Genomic DNA, 20,388 nt, shown 5'->3' with positions numbered 1-20,388 from the left:
ACTCATTCATTCTGAACAACTGGCAGCAGGTCCCTGAATACACTGAGCAATCTCTGGCCTAGGACTCAGTACTGCCGTCTCCTTCCTCTTCCCTGAACTTTGCCAGAACCCCCACCCCACCTCCTTTTAGGTCTCAGCTTAAATGTCACTTTGGGGAAGCTGTCCTGGCATGGAACTGGGGTCCCCTGCTTATCTCTGTCTGAGAATGTATCACCCTAAAGTGAAGCAGCTTCTTTACTTGGTTTTCTCCAGCTGAAGACTACAAGCTCCTTTGGGGGAAGGGAATTTTATTTGCCCTTGTATTTCTAGTATTTTGTATAGTACCAGATAGTCAATGGCAATTTTCAATGAATAAAATAACAAATGTATGGATTTGTCTAGGAAACTGCATATTACTAAGACTTAGCACATTGTCTGACACACAGGAAGCATTCAAAAATGATTGAAAGAAGTGAGGACTTCTCACCTGAGTCATTCACTTTTTTTTTTTTGTTATTTGAGAGGTGGTCTCAAATTCTAATATCTTTGCTTCACATGACATTATGCTCTCCTCTCTGCCCAGGAAGAGGTCAGAAATGATGTCAAAATGTCTATCTGTGGTCTAAGAGACTTTGATCCCTTGGTAGACAAGCCTGCCGTGACAGAAGACAGGGTCTATAGGAAAAGCCACAGTGGGTGTGCATATCTGTACACTTTCTCTTAATGTAGAATAGCTAGAGAGTAAATATTAAGTGTTTGAATTAATATTATAATCCACACTTCATGTATGTTTTCAGTACATTTAATGTTATTTTACTTTGTCTCATTTTCCCCCACTATACTATCTGAAAGTAGAGAGTTCCTATGAAACCTTTCATAAGCTGCAATGGCATAAAGCAAAGGAGCAATTACCATTAATATATATTGAAAAGTTTTTGAGCATTCCCAATCCCAAAAAATAACCTCTCTTAGGCCTTTCTGATACCTTAGGACATACTTTGTTAACAGATGCACAGAATAAATCAAGGTAAAAGCAAACGCTCAGAGACACAGTTCAAAGCTCTGGCAGCTCAATGCAGAGATACTGAGGGTGGTTGCCAGGAAGGGAGCTAGGCCGTGCCATCTCCCTGCTCTGGGTGTGCACTGCCTTTAAAAGGGCTCTTGCGGCAGGACAAATGCTGAACACTGTTTGTGCTTTTGCCTTTATCCATAAAAGCAAAAGCCCTCTTCAGATTTCTTTCAGTCAGTGAAAACAGGTACTAATGTAGGTCGTTCATAAAAGTGTCCATCAGTAGATGAATGGATAAAGAAAATGTGGTACATATACACAATGGAATATTATTCAGCCATAAGAAGAAAACAAATCCTACCATTTGCAACAACATGGATGGAGCTAGAGGGTATTATGCTCAGTGAAATAAGCCAGGCAGAGAAAGACAAGTACCAAATGACTTCCCTCATATGTGGAGTATAAGAACAAAGAAAAACTGAAGGAACAAAACAGCAGCAGAATCATAGAACCCAAGAATGGACTAACAGTTACCAAAGGGAAAGGGATGGGGGAGGATGGGTGGGAAGGAAGGGATAAGGGCGGGGAAAAAGAAAGGGGGCCTTATGATTAGCATGTATAATGTGGGGGGGAGCATAGGTAGGGCTGTGCAACACAGAGAAGACAAGTAGTGAGTCTACAGCATCTCACTATGCTGATGGACAGTGACTGTAATGGGGTTTGTGGAGGGGGGACTTGGTGAAGGGGGGAGCCTAGTAAACATAAGGTTCCTCATGTAATTGTAGATTAATGATAACAAAATGAATTTTTAAAAGTGAACTTTTATGAACTTTCGAAAAGCAGGAAATACCTGTATCCCAATTCTGATGTCTTCCCCCTTTTCTGAGATTCTGGAGTACAGTCTTTGGACTTTTTGAGACCAATGGTAACAATGTTTCTTAAAACAATGCATGCCATAGGGATATATAGTAATGGTTTTACAGTAACTACATTGTATTCAAAGATGTTTATTTTTCTTTTCTGAAATAACTCTTTTATCTGGTATTATGGGGAATGTGTATTTAGTATAAACAGAATGTCCAACTAATAGATGTTTAATCTTGTAAACACCAAAACATTAAAAAACAGAAAAGATGAGAACTTTTCCAATATACAGCATACTTCCCTGGCTTCGAATTAAAATGCCCCAAATAATAACAGTTCCATGCTGACTTGGAGCTCTCCCTGCTGGCATCAGTTACTGGGTGTCATATCTGACCATCCTAGAGGTCTGGGAGGCAACATGCAGAATCAGATGATATGGGTCCTGAGGCTCAATGGTAAGGACTTTAGCTGCAACATTGAAATTGATTTTCTTCCAAACCAACCAAGCCCCAAATCAGCTGATTTCTGAGTTATCCCCTTCCCCCTTCTTCATTAAAAGATGAAGCTTATGCAGCTGTATAATTCTCTTCAAGAAAGTGTGAAATGCTTCTCTTTATGAAATATCAATTAGCGAATGAAAAGGTGCAACAGCCTCTTCTTATCCAAAAATGATCTACTTTGGTGCCCATGCTATCATTTCTGGGTGTTACCACAAGTGTAGATGACTTTCACCTGATTTTCATCCTGCATTTGTTCTTCAGCCTTGTTCACATTTTGTTCATGGAGTGTGGAGGATTATTCCACAGTCATTTCAAGATATGTGTGTGTGTGTGTGTGTGTGTGTGTTAGAAAGGATTTGCTTTGAAGGTGACACATTTTTAAATTATCAGGCAATAAATGCTTCTTTAAATGTGAAAGCCTTGCGTAACATTTGATATTTATACAGAACTTCACATGTAAGTTTTTAGATGTATGAACAAAGAGGAAAGTATGGTTTTGGTATCAGAATGATACGCAGTCCATAGGCTCATTAGTGAGGGGACCCAAAGCACTCTGCATACCTCTATGTTAGCGCAGCATATCATGAAATTCTCTCATTTTGTATCTGTCTCCTCCATCAGTCTTAGAGCTTGTTATTGGCTTACGTTTCATCTTAGCCTTCTTGAACCCCCGCACTTGTTTGCATAATCTTCAGGAAAGTGTAAAATGGTTCCTTTATGAAAAATCAACTAGTGAATGAAAAGATAACACAGCTTCGTTCTTACGTTCTTTGCTTCTTGACCTTTCCTCCCTGTCTTCCTCTGAATCCCTCTAAGCCATAGTTATCTCACAGCTGATGAACTTTAGTACAACCCAACACCTCTTTTACCTCTTTTGTTGAGCCTTGCATGGGGTTTTTATTAAGTTTTACATTGAACATTGGCTGGTAGGAAAATGATCATTTTTGGGAAACTAACTCCTTGGTGTTGTTCTACACAATTGTGTAGCCACAAGGTAGTTTTAATATTCTCGGGTAAGTCCAGAATTATGACATGCTTTTTTATTTAAATTATAAAAATATTATGTAAAGAAAAAATACATTTCTGCATTATATTGCACTATCTAGCAGTTATCAAATGTATGAAGTCTTTGAATGATAAAGTTTTTCATTTGCCATGCTTTCTATTTTATGGAAACCCACAACTTTAGTATATATGAGTAGTTAACTTGTCTTCATTTTGCTTAAACTTTATGAAAGAAGATGTGGGAACTTGATTTACTGGTATTTGCCCAGTAGACAATAGCAAGCATCTTTAATAGACCAACTTCATCAGCTATAAAACTTTTCAGGCAAACATCATGCTCAGAAATGAATTCTCTGAATAATGTTACATATTTTTTTTACTGCAGCTTAATTGCTTAGTTTTTCCTTAGCTTCATCTAGCTATCATATACCTTTTTTATTCCCCATGCTAAACTTATCTAAGATATTTTTCCTCTTAAATTATATTTTTGTACTTTCATAGTTTCTATATTTTCCCTTGCCTCAAGCTACTTGAAGGAACTGACTTTTTTCCCTTATGGAATTCTATTTTTAGGGAATTTAGTTCAACACCATCTTTAAGTCCTTTTTAATAGTAAGAATGACAATAATAATAATACAGATCTTCTTTGACTTATGATGGGGTAACCAATTGTAAGTTTAAAATACTGCAAGTTGAAAATGTATTTAATACACCTAACCTATAGAACATTATACTTAGCCTAGCCTGCCTTAAACATGCTCAGAACATGCACATTAGCCTCAGTTGGGCAAAATTCGCTAACACAAAGCCTATTTTATAATAAAGTGTTGACTATCTCATGTAATTGATGACTGTATTGAAAGTGCAAAACAGAAAGTATGGGTATAGAATGGTTGTGTGTCAGTTGTTTACCCTCATGATCACGTGGCTGACTGGGAGCTGGGGCTTGCTGCCCTGCTCAGCATCATGAGAGTATCTTAGTGCACACTGCTAGCCTGGGAAAAGATCAAAATTCAAAGGACAGTTTTTAGCAAACACATATTGTTTTCACACCACCATAAAGTTGAAAATTGTAAGTTAAACCGTTATAACTCAGGGACTGTCTGTATCTACACATACACAACATTTAACTGTGTGCCAGATACTGTTCTAAATACTTCACATGTATTAATATTTGATATTCTTAACAACCCTAAGAGGAAGTTACTATTATTGGCCCATTTTCTCATGGGATGCTTGACAGCACAGAAGTTAAAGAGCTTAAGTTGCAAAGCTAGTAAGTGTAAAGGCAGAATTCAAATACAGGATGGTTTAGTTGCCATCTGTGGACTTACCCACCAGAAACGCTCTGTCCTGATAGAACACTAGCCTAATAATGTTGCTTTATTTTATTTTTTCCTTTCCCACCAATATCATCCTGGTCCTTATTTCCATCATTCTTGTGTTTTAGCCGCTTGACCTTTCACTTCTCTTCCCTCCAAGTCATAGTTATCCCACAGCTGATGCACTTTAGTGCAACCCAGCACCTCCTTTAGATGCCCCTGAGAGGTGGGGGGCTACTTCTTAAATCCAAGAATTTATTATCTAAATTCTATATCCTAAGTAGGAGAGAGTAGACCATTCACTAGTTTTTTAAAAAACAATTTTATTGAAGTATAAATGATATACAAATAACTGTACATATTTAATGCACACAATTTGGTGAGTTTGGACATATGCCAACCCCAGAGATATTATTACCATAATCAATCTAACGCCTCCCAGAGTTTCCTTGTTGTGCTCTCTCTCTTTTTTTGGCGTTAAGAACACTTAACATGAGATATTTTAAGAAAACACATTTTGAAGTACACAACACCATATTAACTATAGGCACTATTCATACAGAAGATATCTAGAATGTACTCATCTTGCATAGCTGCAACTTTACATCCATTAAACAACCTCCCACCCCCACCATTTCCCATGCCCACCCCAGCCCCTGGCAACCACTATTGTAATTTCTGCTTCTGTGAATTTGAATATTTTAGATACCTCATGTAAGTGGAATCATGCAGTGTCATCTTTCTGTGGCTGTCTTATTTCACTTAGCACAGTGCCCTCCATGTTGTCACAAATGGCAGGATTTTCTTCCTTTTTAAAGGTTAAATAATATTCTATTGTATGTATACATCACATTTTCTTTATTCATCTGTCAATGGACACTTGAATTGATTCCATGTCTTGGTTATTAGTTTGAAAATATATCAATGACCTAGAAGCGCCTTTTAGATCTGAAGCAGGAACTCAAGCAGAGGTGTCCTAGGAAAAGAGACCCATGGGAACAAGAAAATCATTGTTTTTCTAGGACAAGTGGGAATGACAAGATATAGTGGAGGCAGGCTCTTATGGACAAATCTCTGACATGGCAATGAATTTCGAACTTTGCAAAAAGAAGCCAAGTTTTTCCTTAAAGTAGAACCAGCTTTGACAAATGACTCATGCTGCAGGCAGCCACATGGTAGAGAAGATTGTACGTCCATATATTCCTGACTTGAGAAGTTCAGGAAGCTTGGAAGATGGTTAGTACATGAGGCTCTGAAGACCTAGTTAAGTCTTTGGGAACAAGAGATGGAAGGACATAAAACTAAGGAAGTTAAAGGGCCAACACTGAATAGAACCCATTCCAGAGCTAGAAGACAAAAAGAGGACTGGGGAGGCACTAAAAATCTCATCTGTCAGAGCAATGGTGCCAGCCCTCTATGGGTTAGGCCACATCAGATAAGATACTGATAGCTAGAGAATGAATCTGACCCACAGACATGTCTTGTTTGATATAATTTCCTATTTTAAAGAAATGGAATTAGTTGCCAACATTAATATTTGGCACCCAAAATTTTGGATCCCTAATTTCTCTTGATTTCCTGGGCCTCACATTTCCACTTGGAAATCATCAGCTGGAAATGATCAGTGGCTGTGACTCTCAGACTGGCTCAAGCTCTCTGGCTCTTCACAGTCCTTTTCACTATTAATTGTCTTTATATCTGGCCTGCTTCACCTATTCATGTTACCTGCTTGACTTGTTGGACATTTAAATTTGCCACCTGTGGACTGCATCCTGAGTAGCCTAGTTTAAATGTCTATCACCTCCTGAAAGAAATTTCTAGGCCCACTTGACAGATGTTTCCTGGAACCATTTAAGAAAGAGTGTCAGAAAAAGACATGAGCTATATGAACTGATAATTTCAAGAATTCACATAACTTACACATGAGAGTTGTTTCTTTACAGTTATATGTAATGAAATTCTTCAACAAAAGGGGCCTGTGAGCTTGTTTAAAAGCACACCAAGAATAGTAGGAGTTAGAAAGGTAGCATGCATCCTATTCAGGAGTCAGTTTTGGGGGAGAGAGACCCCTTTTTAAAAGAGAGAGAACCACAATGAGATACCACTACATGCTTATTAAAACAGCTAAAAGAGTGATAATGCTACGTCTACGTGCTGGTGAGGGTGGGGAGAAACTGGATCTTTCATACATTGGTGGAGAGAATGTAAAATGATATAGCAGTTTCTTAAAATATTAAATAGGCACTTACCAAATGACCTATCAATCATAGTCTTACACATTTATCTCAGAGGAATGAAAATTTAAGGTTACACAAAAACCTGTACACAAATGTTCATAGCAGTTTTATTTGTAATAGCAAAAAATAACTGGAAAAAACCCAAATGTCCCTCACTTGGGGAATGGATGAGACAATGGAATACTACTCATTAATGAAAAAGAATGAATCTTTTTGATACCTGCAACAAACTGGATGGAACCCAAGGGCATTGTTTAGGTAAAAACATCAGTCTTTAAAGGTTACAGGCTGTGTGATTCCATTTATGTAACATTCTTTAAAAGACAAAACTATAAGATGCAAAACAGATTACGGGTTGCTATGGGACAGGAATGGAGTAGGGGAGTGGAATGGGGAGGTGGATTTGTGAATACAAAAAGGTAGCATGAGGGAGTTCTTTAGTGGTGATAGAACGGTTCCATATCTTGGTTGCAGTGGTGGTTACATGCATCTATATATGGAATAAAATTGCAGACACACACATATACACACCTAAGTGCAGGTTTAAAAAATGGTAAAAACTAAGTTCTGTAGTCTGCTTAATGGTAAAATGTGCCATGGTCAGTTTCCTAGTTTTGATACGTAATAGAAACTTTTTAAGACGCCACCATTGGGGGAAGCTGGGTGAAAGGTAAACAGACTCTGCACTAATTTTTCAACTTCGTGTGAGTCAGTACTTATTTAAGAATAAAAAATTTTTTTAAAAATGGAAAGGGAAGCAGGCTGAATGTCTAGGGCTGGTATTTGGGGAGGTGACCAAGAGCCTGGAGAGGCAAAATAGGGCTAATATTCATTTAACCTACTGAAGACTTGCTCCCCATCATCTGTATATAATAAAGTGCTCTTTATTCTGCACTTGTTAGACAGTTGTTTCTCTATTGTGTCTTAGTTATGGTGCTGAGTGGAGAACTACATTTATTCCTAATGGCAAACCAATCCATCTTCCCCACTGGGTGTAATTTCCAGGCCTTCAATTCTTTTCAGTTATTAATTTTTCTATTACCTAATATTCAGTCTGCTTCTTTGCTTCCAGAGGTGTTTTTTAACATCTGAATTTGATGCCATTGCAGATGCTAGAAGTTGCCAGAAGGCTGTCCTCCAGGTAATTTTCTCTTCCCTAGCTTGTATCACTGTTTTGTTGCAATTAGCATTCAGAATATGCACTGTCATCTTATTAAAATTTGTATTTTTTGATGTAGGAAGCACATGGAGAGTTGATTGTGGAGCTGTGGCTTATCCTTGCTCTTCTTAGTTACCTGTGTCTAAATTAAGCTGAACCTCAGAGCCTCAGCTATTTCTAAACAGGCATCGGAATTTACTAAGGTTAAGGCCTGGGGGAACATTAACCTTGAAGACACTAATCTAATTCAGTGCCATCACAAGTACCTAATGCAGGGGTTTGGAGTTTTGCCAAAGAGCACTATTCAGATGAACATTCAGTTGGCAAGGGGAAGGTGCGTGTGTACAAGAGAACTCCAGAAATGGTACATAGATATTTTAACGCCTTTCATTTCTCTCTCTCCAGAGGTTGTTTTAAGTATTGCAGAGAAAGGCTGAATAAATCTTCAGACTGTTATGAAGAAATCATAATGGTGTTTCTTTTCATGGTAAGTTTTTGATGCTCATAATCACTCAACATTCAACTGAGCATCTTTTATGTTTCCTGGCTGACCTTGTGCAAGGGTGGGGACACAAAGGTAATTGTAAACCATCGCAGTATGCACAGGTACCTCAGGGCACCTAATGTTAGTTGAATGAAGGCACCATTAAGAAGGCACAATTTGGCTAAGTTTCGCTTAAAGGGCCTCAAGGGCCTCCACGAAACTTCACAATTATAGCTCTAAATAGATAACTCCCAAGTCTTTACCTTATAGAGTAATAAGGTTTGGACCCCAGAAGTGAGCGGCAAATACCAGGTAAGACCTTGTGCAACAGGGTCCATGGCCAGATCTCCTCTCCCTATGCTCACACCCTGCATCTCAGTTTGCAGAGACACTAACGGGGTTTGCTCATTTCAAGGGCCCAGGGCCGCCGGTTTCCAGAAAAGGTGGCAATTGGGGTAGGAGAGGTCAACGACTGGAGGTGGCGGGGAAAAGAGAAGCGAAGAATCAAGAAATTATGGCAGACAACCTTTTTCCTACGTCCCCACCCCTTCCTTTTCCCCCGGGCCTGAAACGCGCCGGACGCCGGGAGTCCTCCACTACTAGAGCGCTAGAACCCGATTACGGTTGAAAGCGGACCCCCTCTCAAAGAGAGTTCCTCAGTTCCGATCTTTTTCAAATTGCTTTCCTGCCAGGCCCAGCCCGGGGCACCTGCGGCGCGGCTCGGGGCCAGCTTCCCCGGCCACGCTGGGGTGGTGACACGCAGGCGTCGGAATCGAAGCCACGCTGGGTCTTCCCAGTTCGGTCCCGGGCCAGGGAGCGCCGGCGCCGTGGAGCTCTTCCCGTGTGCGGGGCTTCCCACAATGCACCGCGCCGGCAGCGGCGGCGACCGCGGCGGCGCTCTAGCCGCGGCATGTCTGCGTCTCTACTGCTCTGGGAGGAGGAAGAGAAGGAGGAAGAGGAGGAGGAGGAGGAGGAGGAGGGGGAGGAAGAGGAGAAAGGCGCAGGGGTGGGAGCTGTTGCCCAAGCTGCCACAGCAAAAGTTCTCCCCCCTGCCCCTTCCCCTCCTCTCCAGGGCCCTAGAAAGGTTGGAGCTGCCGCCGCCTGCAGTCGGTGACCGTGCGCCTCGGCGCCCGCCCGCGGTAAAGCGCTCGGCCTGGCAGGCCCGGGCCCGGGGGAGGGCGGCGCGCGGGGGGAGCGGCCTGGCCCCGGGGGGAGCGAGCCGCGGCCCGGCTGGGGGCGCCTGGAGGCCGGCCGAGGCCGAGGGAAACGCGGGAGCTGCCGGGGCACGGGAGGAGGCAGGGCGCGGATGGTGGGTTGGGGGGTTGAGAAAGGGTAATGACGGGGGTGGCGGCGGCGAGAAGGCGGCCTCCGAGGCCTGAGGGGGTGTTAGAGGCCGGGAAGGAGGTGGGATGTTTGCACGGGGAGGCCGGAGGGCGCCAGGGGTGGGTGTGAAAAGGCTAGGGAGACGCCAGGTCCCTGTCCATCGTGCCTGGTGCAGTGCTTCATGCACCGCAGGCCCCAGTCAGTCAGTGTTGCTGCCCGAGTGTGTTCTTTAGGAGAAGGGAAGGGCAGGGGTTGGGGAAAAGGGAATCCTTGCAGGAAACATGGTGGGAGTGTGTACGAGGAGAGGCCGGAGGCAAAGATGCCGGATAGGTGCCGGAATGCACGGGGTGGCTCTGGAGGAGTCTGGGGGCTGTTCATTGTGCAGATATGTTAGGTATTTGGTTATGGAAGAACTGAAGCGTTCCTAAGGAAAAGAAAGAAGGGATATAAGGAGTTTCCTTGAATAGAAAGGATAGCGTTTGAAGCAAGAGGGAGTGCTGAACACTAGAGAATATGAAGAGAATGCGTGATAGAATAGACAGATGTAGTAGAATTAATAAATGTTGGCCCAAGGACTAAAGAGTTATTCCAGATGGGCCATGATGGCCTAGTTCCGAACCTGTTTGGGCTCTTCTGTAGATGACATCTGGTAAGTGTGGGTCCTGGCAGTGGTTGGGGTCACTGAGAATTAGACCTTAGTCTATAGTCTGGTCTAAGACGTTTTATACCAGCACCAATGAATATGAGAATCTCTGAAACAGAGCTTAAGAAAACACCTGGCTTACAAGGATTCTCCAGGCCATGGAACTTAGATTTTAGCAAATACTATCACTTGCTAGAGGCTGGGTGAACATTCTCCTAGCAAATGCTGGAATGGAAATGACTTGACTTGTAGTTTTTATCTTCACTGTCCACCACCTTATCTGGACCAGGAGAACTGGTGTCATATCATTCACCTGGTTTGCAGTACACAGGGTTGTATTTAACGGTGGGGGATGTCCTTGCATGGTGGCCCTTCTCTGGAACCTCCATTTGTAGCTCAAATTAGTCCAATTGACTGGATTGGTTTCATACTTCTGGGGCTGGTTGGAGGAGACCTTTTGCCATTCACAGTTCCTGAATGTATGCCCTAACCAGGACCTGGTATTGAAGAAAATGCTCTAGTTTACAAAGTGTGGTCCTGCAGAATGGAGGATCTGGAGTATCTGTTTTGGGCTTAGGCTGCAAGGAGGTTGGGGCTAGTTGTCTTCAGGTCTTGAAGAACTTTAAGAGACTGGATAATTCTAAAGCCAGGTTGGAGGGAGTATTAGCATTTCCTTATCAGGAACTGAACCAAGGCCTGCCTGTTGGATTTGCTGAGCTCCCTCCAGACCAGTTTTCCAAGAGGAACTCTGGGCTAGAACCATTAAAATTAGAACCAGTAGAAGCTAGAACTCTTAAATTTACCTGATAATTATGCACTTTTTATTATTAAGAATGACTGTGTATACATTACATTGTAATAGTAATTCAACTGGAGAGAGTAGTATGAAAAATCTTTTTATGGAAATAGGGGGGGTGGAGGATTAATGGGGAAGATGGAAAGAAATTGGGAGGATGGGAAAATTCAGTCATTTGGCAAATATTGTTCATTCATTTAGCAAATATCTTTAAGGGAGGACAATGATTTGGCATTAGAGATGAGAGGGACTTTTATTAAAAATTTTCTAGTAGAAATAACAGGATTATTTTTTAAAAATTTGGAGAACTTTGTCAGTCCATTTCGGTTTACTCATTCTTTTTAAGGCCTTCACTACATTACATGGTAGGATGTACCCGTTTTTTTGTCATTATAGTATGTATGAGAGGGTCTGTTTTCCTTCCTTCACTGACACTGTATATTATCAGTTGTTTTAATTTATGTATGTTTAATATTCTATGGCATTGTTTTTCTCTCCTTTTAACTTATATGAAACATTACATGTATATAATTAAAAAATAAAATTGTCCTGAGGGAGCTTATCATGAACTGCAGTAGCCTGTCTCATCTGTGCATTGCAGTCCCACTTTCCAGAGGCTTCTACTCTGAGCATTAATTTTTATAGTTCTTACATTTTTCTCCAGGTCTCCAAGTAATATGCATGTACTCTTACTTCTTCATTGATCAAAGTGACATTATGAAGGAGTCAAAAGACTTCTTTATTATGAATGGAAAGGATTTGTGTCACTGGCATTATCTATCCCCTTTGTCCTTCTCCTTTCCAACCTTTGATAGTTACTTAAGTTTTTTAATTAGATGTCTTTATATTTTTAAATAATATGCTTAAAAGAGAAAGCATTGAAAATCAGACTGGAAATACCAGGTGAGATGATAAAAGAAAATTTGGTGGATGGACCTGTAAGAAAGACTGGGTTATAGGGAACAACATCTTTGCAGAATTAAGTATTGTTGGTGTGAGATGAGGAGCAGTTGCTTGGCAGTGATGCTTGTTCATCTTGGAATTAGTTGCCAGGTTAACTGCGCAGACTCTTTGACAGTCTTCTGGAGTGTTTTAGTGTGGGGAATCTGGGAATGGATTAAAATGACCCTTGACTGTTCTTTCCGGGCTTCTTTGGAAATTCTTAGGTTCTTAGGAAGGAATGGATTGACTTGGATATGTGCTTCTTTCTTGTGGAAGGAGGGAGGGATAAGGAACTGTGATAGAGGGGGAGGAACATGAAGGACAGGCTATGATGGAGGGAATGGTGATTTTGTGGGTAGCTGAAGAAAAGGTAAAGAATTCTTGACATTTGGATATAGTTGTGAAGGAGATTTAAATTACAGTGGTGAAACTGAGATTTGTGGCATTTTTAAGGAAATTAACATATTTAAGTCACTAATAGGTTGGGAATATGGTGGGAAAAAGTATGCTGCTCATATATTAGGCTAGATTCATAAAAATACTAGTTTTTGAATAATTAGTGTGTGAGGTACAACATCACCAAGTGAGCTGATTGGATGTGGGAAGAATACAAAGCTCTTGCTCTGCTTTTGGAAGTCTTGTTTAACCCCACCTCTTGAGAATCTTCTTTACTTTGAATAAGAAAAGCATTCCCTTGTAGACTATATACTGCTAAATCTTGTTTTTGCTTTTGGAGATTATTCTTTGTTTGCAAATGGTAGCTAGATTGTAACCTGCTCCAGAGTTGAGACTTTATTTACTCTGGGGAAACTAACAACAGCTTGTTTCTTTTAAGTGCTTAATAAATATCTGTTGAGTGACTGATAGAAAGTAGTGTTCCCTGCTAGTGGTAATAATGGGACTGTGAAATTGCTGAGTACTGTGGGGTATCGTAGACAAAATTGTGTGTGTACGTGTGTGTTTGAGTGTGTGCTTGACAGTGACGGACAATAGGGATATCTGCTGGCGAAGCCTTTAGATGTAAGGGAAGATGATGGAATGTTTCAGAATGGAACTATAACAGTCCTGCAAAAACATCTGAGGGGTGGAACCCAAAATTTACTTCTAATCTGAGTAAATCTTAAATCTGGTGTGCAGTTAGGGGCTGGTTTAATTTGGAATTTCCAGTATCAGGCATAAATGACTGCTTAGAGATTTTTAGTTGTTCTAAGAATTTCTCTGATTTCATTTGTGGGACAATAAAAAAGTGGTAGATGAAGTTCCTTTCCTCAAGGAATTTATAGTGTTTATATTCTTTTTGGGGGAGAAAGACAGTTGTGAAAGTAGTTCAGTAATAGTGTAAGATTTCAGAAAATTGATTTTTAAAAACAAGTATCAAAAGTATACCTCTAGCTGAGAATTTTTGTGTTTTGGTAGTCATTTTCAATATAGTCATTGGGTACTCATTCTCGGAATTTTTTTTGGAACACCTTTTCTGAATACTTACTTTGAGCCTCTGGCACATTCTATACAGTTTACCTGTTAAATACCTATTGTGTGATTGGGGGAGGGTGCCTGTGAAGGTGAGTAGAATATGGTTCTAATCCTCTTGGAGTTCAGAGTCCCTCCAGGATGGCACAGTACAAATAATGCAAGGCATAATGTTGTTCTGAATAGTCTCATTGTTGACAAATATTTTTAGCTTGAAAGACTAGATTTTTAGAAATGCTTAAGAGCTATTGATATCAAGTAGAGTGGATAAAGAACAGTTCTGGTTTATGTTCAGTTAATCACAAGAAATGGCAATGATTTTCTTGGTTGACTTAATAACTGACTTTGGAAAACACTTCCAAAGAGGAGGTCAGAAATATTTTGAACAGTGGTGATAGCTTCACATGTAGTTAGGCCCTAGATGAATGTTGCTTAAGTGCATCAGATGGTTGAATGGCTGGAGTGAATAAATAGTAAGTGGTAGCCTCCCAAGGTAACTATTTTAAGGAGGCCCACACTGATTTTAATATGCAAATAAATTCTGCGTATGTTTGTCAACAAACAATGTCATTACCAGGAACAAGATAGTTTATGATTAAGTTCCCAGATGAGTTTTACAGACAGTAAATGCTGTAGGAGTTCAGAGAAGAGAGAAGTGAATATTGGCTAAGGTTTGGGGAAGGATTTACGTGTATCATACTTTAGATAGATATTTGAAAGGATTCCATAGGGATCTCAGGAGAGGAACTAAATTGCTCCAAATTTCTCTTGCAGCCTTTAGAGTGAACCTAGAGTTTGGATCTATTTTTGTCTGAATGCTTTCTGCCTATTTCATTTTAGCTGCTACTCCTGGTTTGTGCCTTTTCAAATTCACCTTTGTTGGGTAGATTTTGAGCCCTCCTGTAACAACTTGGGGTGGAGGGGGTGTCGTCTCTTTCCATCTGCATCTAGTATAACTTTCAGTTTTTCCTTTTTTGAGCCTGTACCCCACAAATTACTTGGTCTCTGTGAGTGAAGGGCATGAGTCAACTTGGCTCTGTTACCTTGGCATTTTCCTGCATGCTTTTCTCAAAACTGCTTTCTGAATTACAGAACAGAATAGGCAGAGAATTGAGGGCATATGTCCAGTAGACACATGCTTGTTGAAATGAATGAATGAGAAAGTATCTGTGATAATTTAGGAGATCTAATTATCTATATGTTTTCTTTTTGTTTCGGTTTATTCATAACTTGCCTTTGTCTATAAAAGATTTAATGGGACTGACAAAAAATATGTACACTTTAAATGAATTGAAATAATTGAGGAAGTCTACTTGAAGAAAAAAATGAAAAAAAACTGTTTAAAGAATAAAAGATTTATCAGTATGGATGTTAGAGAACTAGCAATAAAGTGGAATATAAGCAGATGGAAAAGGAAAGGTGTTACCAATAGAAAGTATGATTCTGTAAGAAGAAAAAGATTGATATATGACAGGTTCTGTTTAGAGGAAAGCTTGAGAAGATTGAAAGTAAAGAAGTTTATTTGAAATGGCTATTTTGGGGAGGAAGATGGTAAGACTGAATGATAAGAGATAACAGGAGTTTGGAATGTAATAGAAATTATTTATGTTATGAATTTATAACAGGTTTCAGAAAACGATGGGATGAGTTTTCTTCAGTCAACAGATAAAACACATTTGTTACATGCAAAAGCATTGTTAGATGCAGTCAGAAATAAATCCCTTGGGAATCACATTCTAAAAGGGGAGCTAGACTTTTACACAAGTAACTACACTATGATCACAAATGTAAAATAGGAAAAATATTGAATATTACTGAAGTTAAAAGGTAGGAAAAACATTTGACTAGAGGAAAACCTTGGAAGTGGCATTTTAGTTAGTGTTTGAAGGGATGGATAGCATTCTGATTGACAAATTACTGGAAAGAGCATTCCAACTGAGGGATTAGCAAAAGCAAAGGCTTGGAGGTGAGAAGTCAAGGATATGTAGGTAATACATTTTTCCTTACTATGACCCACATGTGCTAAGAAATACGTGTCACATCTTCACCTAATATATGCATGTATGAATGTTTGTGGGTATGTATGAAACAAAATGTTTCAGTAACAATGCGCTTACCATGTTGGATGCACTTGGGTGTTTTCTGTTCTATTATGTTTGGCTAAAAAGAAAGAAAGACAACTGTCACTTAGTAAAAATGAGTTCACAACTAACTGAATAATTGATCACAACCTATAGTTTGGAATAGAGTTCATGAGTAGAGAATAATAGAATATGAGATAGGGAGAGTCATTTGGGGTTGGGTAGAAAATGGATGGTCTTTAAAGCTAAGCTAACTAGTTTGTATTTATTATGACATGACATATGTGTTGTGCTTAGTAAGCAAACAAGCTGGGCTTTCATCTGGGTGCTTCACTTCACCTGTGCCATGATTATGACGAGAATTCCTTTCTGACACTCAGTTTTTTCATCAGGAAATGGATAATCATTATACCTCTGGCAGTAATGGTTGTAAGGATTTGAGAGTTAAAGTATGTTAACACGTATCGTTAATGGATAGCTGTTGAATTTTTTTGAGTAGAGAATTGAATCAACGACTGTATAGTAGACCTAATCTGACAACAGCTATACATGCAGGGTAGATTGGGGGCGTTGTGGTGGTGCAGTAAGATTAGGAGGGTACTGGAGAAATTTAAGTTTAAAAGGGCTTGAATTAAGTTTGATAGCAGCAGGATTAGAAATGAGGTGGGATGTGATTGGATAGAGAGAGGAGGGGAAATGACTGGAAATTTAAGGGTTGTGTTAAGATTCAAAAGGCAGCAGCTGAAATTGGTTTATGTTTTTTGGGTAGTTTAATATGGGTTACATTAGCATAGTATAGTTTCTTGCATAGAATAGGTTCCCACAGGTCAGAACTTAAATATTTAGGTAAGTCTAAAGTTCTAATGAAGGTCTTAGATGCTGTTAATATTAATCGATCTCTTCCTTAGTTACTCTGTACCTTTAAATGTTATCTTATTATTTTTTAACATCAGAAGATGCTAAGTGTTGTTGTACATTGGTTTAAATTTATCCACATATTTACTATTTCCTTTGCTTAACAAGGCTTCATTCATTTCAGATGCACATTTTCAGATAGTTCATCAATGAGTCTTTAAATAGAAAATGTGTTCAGTTTTTAAAAAATGTCATTTTACCCCAAATAAAGTTAAAAAAAAAAAGAATAGGTCCCCAGTTTTTTGTTGAATGATTAAATATGTACATTGAGAAATGAATTATGAGTGGAAACAGTAATGGAGGGTTTGAGAAGGAGGGGTTAGATCGAAGGGTGCTTGTGATGGACTGACAGAATTTATTCATTCAGGTAACATTTTTTGTCTGTGTGCAAGCTTCCATGGTAGGCAGTGTGAAGGCTACATGTTTATGTATATGGCACAGTTCATGTTCCTCAGGAGTTTAACCAGGGACACAATGTATACACATCTATTTATAATAGAAGGATGATGGCAGGTTCGACTGTGGAGGAATTTTGGTGTATAGTTTAGATCTCGAAGAATAAATAGGATTATAGTAGGCCAGATGGGAAAAGTTGGCACTCCAAGAAGAGGGAGTGGTAGAAGGAAAATTCTGGCACGTTTAGGGGTTGGTGGTCTAATTAGCTGGACTTTAGGGCTCATGTTGATTGAATGGAGGAAAATAAAGCTGTAGAAACACCTACAAATCCAGACTAAACTGGCTTTCAAAAATTTATTTATTGAAATATAATTTATATACAGTATACAGATTTTAAGGGTACAGGTTAATGAAGAACCCAGTTCAATATATAGAACATTAACTACACCCCAGAAAGGTCCCTCATGTGTCACCTCCAAATTGATGTCTCCTTCAACCAAAAATAACTACCATTCTGACCTCTGTTTTGTGTGTTTTTGAATTTAATATTGGTGGAGTCATGCTTCTGTGTCTGGTTTCTTATGTTCAGTGTGTTTTCATGAGATTCATCCATGATGTGTATAGCAGTAGTTCTTTTTCAGTGCTCTATGGGATTCCATTACATGAATATATCAAAGTGTATTTATCCATTCCATGATGGATAATTGAGTAGTTCCTATTTTTTGGAAGCCTAAGGAGTTTTAACTTGATTTAGTATGTGTTGGGGAATCATTGATTTTTTTTAAATTGAGGTGTCCGTGATACAGAATCTTACGTTGTTTTCAGATATACAACACAGTGGTTCAACAATTACCCATATTATTAAATTCTTGCCCCGTGCAGTACGCTTACTACTATCAATGTAGAAAGATGTTACAGAATCATTGACTATATGTTCCATGCTGTACTACCGTCCTTGTGACCAGCTTATATTGTGATTGTGATTTACTGTGCCCTTTTATTCCCCCCATTCCCTGTAACCACTGGTCCCTCTTCGGTGTCTATGAGTCTATTACTGCTGTTCTGGAACCATTGATTTTTTTGAGTGGGGAAATAAGGTGGGTTTAAGAATACTAGTCTGGTGACCTGTTTTGTTTGTTTTGGCAATAAAGAGAACCTAGTGACTAGGAGACAGAGTTGGAAGGCTGTGACAGAAGTGTGAAGTGTTGGGATGGTGGTAGTGGCAACAAAAGAAAAGGGGTAGATATGAGAAATACTTCAAAGAGAGAATTGAAGGGTTCAGTGGTATAAAGGCTTTTGGGAAATGGAGAAAAAGGAAAAAGTTAGGGAAACTCTCAGGGCTTTTCTTGGGTGACTGTGAGAATGGTGGCACCATTAATAGAAATTATTGAATAATTTACAGAAATATTTTGGTGGGGAAGAATAGCTACTTTGGTTTTAAGACATATTGACCAATGTGTGAGTCTCCATTGGAATTATCCAAGGGGAATTACCTAGCTAGAGTTAAAAATACTGGATTCAGCTGAGGAAAGAGGTCCACTAGAGACTTGGGAATACGTACACAGAGTTGATAATTGAAGCTACTAATTCTGTATGTGGTAGGGTGCTGATGGCTATGGAATTATTTGGATTGATAATTGAGGTGTTAATTGAAGTAATAATTGAAAAATCTAGTTAAGAAGTCATTATATATTCTAATTCCTCAGAAATAGATTGCGGCAGAGGGTGATGATTTAAAGGTTACTTTTGGGAGCTGGGGTCAGACATTCATATGAGAAATGAAAATGTAGAAGCAATGGGTAAGGGATAAGATCCTGAAGGGGAGAGAACTGGGGAACACTCCAGAACAGAACATGGGAAAATACCCGCTATTTGGGCTAAGAAGAGGACCGGTAGTCACTGGTGACAGAAGAAGCAACTAGAGAGTAGAGTACAACCATGTGGTGTGCAGTGAAGGCGGTAGTTCAAGTGCCATTGCCAAAGAGAGGCTAAGGACTTGGGTGGTGGAATGTAGGGTTTGGTACATGGAGTTGGTTTTTTTTGGTCTTCAGGAGATCAGTTAAGAGACCAGAGTGCATGGGGATAAAGGACAGGGTGGGTTGGGAGAACATAGAAGCATTGACTGTAGGAATTGTATTAAGTTTATTTTAAGAAGGAGGAACAACTCCAAAACTGGAACAAGAAGTAACAAATAGTTGAAGATACAGCCTTTTAGAAGCTGTGTAGAGGATTTGATTACAGGTAGAGGTGTGATTTCAGGGAATTTTATGGAAGAGATTGAGAATTTGATGGGATTAAGGATTTAAATATGAAAATGATATGATTAGTCAGTGAGATGGAGAGTTGAGTTGTTGTTAGAATAAATCAGTTGTGGAAGACTTAAGATTTCATAGATTTCTGGTGGTGCTCAACACCCAGTGTGTGGCGGTGGAGAAAACAGATGGTGAAGTTTGTCTATCATTAGGGAGATGCATGGTGACTGTAATGGAAGGTCATGATATTCTGGAGAGGACAGTATTAAAATGGTGATGGACATATTTAAATTGTATAGGGAAACAAGTGAAGCCAAAAGGAGGTGAAGAGGAGGTACGGAGGAGGAGGAAGTAGGAAATAATTGCAAAAGGGTTTGTTAACTTACAGTCCTAGTATTACAGCACTTGCAGTTGATAACCTGTTTTTAGGACCTGTATGTGGGTGGCTGGAGCACAGGTGAAGGTTTTAGGAGTTGAGGAAGATTGGGATGTACAAAGTTCTTCAGCATCATTGTTGTTCAGCGGCACTGAGAATAATGGCTGAATATGGGACAAAGTAGAATTGAAGTCTCTGGCAAGGAAGGTGGGAGGGTATTCTGGAGCTTGGTGGGTGTTGTATGTGGAGTGGTTAAGTGAGTTATGTCAACTGCAAAGAGATTTTTTAGTGGAAGGAGAATATTGGGAGTGGCCCTGGAGAGGAGCAAGCAGTTGTGCCTTTTATCAAGCTGAAGGAGTAGGAGAATGGATAGCTAAAACATGAGAGAAGCAGTTTGTTCAGTAAAAGCTAGGCTTAAGGTTTGAGGTAAGGTGAGGAGGTGGCCAGAACCATCCAGGTAAGATAAGACAGTGATCTAATTGTTGCTGGGGCATGGGGGTGGAGATAATAGATGGTTTTGTTACATTCACCAGTTTCATTGAATTTCTTTATAAGTGATACTTGTAAAACCATAACCATTCGTGTGTAATGTAATGTTATAAATTCAACTGAGAGAGACTTGTGGATTATAAATG

General features: G+C 39.7%; 1 protein-coding gene across 7 annotated transcripts in view; it reads left to right on the top strand.

The window, feature by feature from the left end:
* Positions 1-9,488: 9,488 nt before the first annotated feature.
* The window catches only part of ZNF148 (zinc finger protein 148), a 137,927-nt gene continuing 127,027 nt past the window's right edge, over positions 9,489-20,388 (top strand). For 5 of the 7 annotated variants that reach the window (XM_036905050.2, XM_057503520.1, XM_036905104.2 and 2 more), the window contains exon 1: positions 9,489-9,698. The gene's annotated coding sequence lies outside the window, so the exon portion shown is untranslated. The remainder of the gene's footprint in view (positions 9,699-20,388) is intronic. The other 2 variants (XM_036905058.2, XM_036905095.2) reach the window with 1 other exon arrangement.

The sequence above is a fragment of the Manis pentadactyla genome, chromosome 1 (genome assembly GCF_030020395.1).
Source record: "Manis pentadactyla isolate mManPen7 chromosome 1, mManPen7.hap1, whole genome shotgun sequence".
Classification (NCBI taxonomy): domain Eukaryota; kingdom Metazoa; phylum Chordata; class Mammalia; order Pholidota; family Manidae; genus Manis; species Manis pentadactyla.
The sequence above is the reverse complement of the archived record's forward strand: the minus strand, read 5'-3'. Positions and strand labels throughout refer to the sequence as shown.